Source organism: Belonocnema kinseyi, chromosome 5 (genome assembly GCF_010883055.1).
Source record: "Belonocnema kinseyi isolate 2016_QV_RU_SX_M_011 chromosome 5, B_treatae_v1, whole genome shotgun sequence".
NCBI lineage: Eukaryota > Metazoa > Arthropoda > Insecta > Hymenoptera > Cynipidae > Belonocnema > Belonocnema kinseyi.
The window spans coordinates 61,236,633-61,237,861 of NC_046661.1; the positions used below are offsets into that span (position 1 = coordinate 61,236,633).

Genomic DNA, 1,229 nt, shown 5'->3' on the forward strand with positions numbered 1-1,229 from the left:
CCCGGCATAGCAATCTCGCTCAGTCAGGGACGTGAGGAGAAGTCGAGTGGAGAGGGTAAGACGAGCAGGTACACCGGGCAGAGTTACTTACAATAGTTGGTCGTGGCTAATCCGCTTTCCCTTTTTAAATTTCTCTTCAAATTATTAACACTTTTTTTTCATTGATGAATTTTCTCATTATACTTGTTTATAATTATAACTTATATACTGATATACAATTTTCTAGTTGAATTCAAAAATGTTGTATTTTTTGGCGTATCTCGTTCCATTTACGAGAAACGTTCTATTAATTGCAATTTTAAGCATTAAAAAAAAGTTAGATATCTGAAATCATCGAAACCTATAGATTCCGATTTATTATGTTTTAGGCTGTTAACTATGAAATAAAAAAAAATCTACTTCTAAATTTTAATCCAAAAGCTTAACAAAAGACCCTTGAGTGTCGGCTACTCTATTGTGATAGCCTCTCTGCTTGTTATTTATGATCGTATTCTTATTTCAATTTCGGAAAGAATATTTTAAGCCTTCAGACCATTTAAACGAGCTTCCTGGACCTTTAAAAATATCTACCTGAGTGCCTGCGGAAAATTTCTCTGAGATTCTTTGACCTAAAAAATTTTTAGTATATACTCAAAGATTCTTTTCGGTAGGGCTAGCATGAATGCCTTTCATTGTACTGAGATTGAGACCTGTTACAATAATTGAAGTTATAAATATATGACAAAATTAAATTTAAATGAGCTGAATCAGTTTCGTGACATAATTTTAGAAATATGAAAAAAAAGTTCATGAAAATCGGTTCATATTTTCACAAAATTTGTCCAAGAAAATACATTAGTATGGGAAGATCGAGCGCGACAAGCCAGCACATGCCCGCATCACAGGTTGTCAAGTGTCCCTCCTTGGGTTTAAGTATTATGAACAAAATTTGAGGGTGGCGGCCCTACCGCTCCCCAGAAAGAGCGAAAAAAGTTTGGGAATCGCTGCTCTAAAGCAGCGATTCCCAAACTAGTGCCGACCGTCGGCGGCCCGGGCGATGGTCAATTCCGCCCCAGATACCTGTGTACCGTCCCCCACTACGCGGCTTCCCCTCACACCGTCGAGCTGCTGCCACTGACCTTGGTCAACGGGGGGCCTTTGTTCCTAATGAGGCCTAAAATATGGAATATAAAATTTTTTTAATTTCACACTTAGTAAATCACAAATATGATATTCGAAATCTACGAATT

At 37.4% G+C, this 1,229-nt stretch overlaps 1 protein-coding gene across 1 annotated transcript in view; it reads right to left on the reverse strand.

Annotated features, from left to right (window-relative positions):
- The window catches only part of LOC117173681 (eukaryotic translation initiation factor 4 gamma 2-like), a 160,009-nt gene that overhangs the window by 152,180 nt on the left and 6,600 nt on the right, over window positions 1-1,229 (reverse strand). The gene's annotated exons all lie outside the window — the stretch shown is intronic.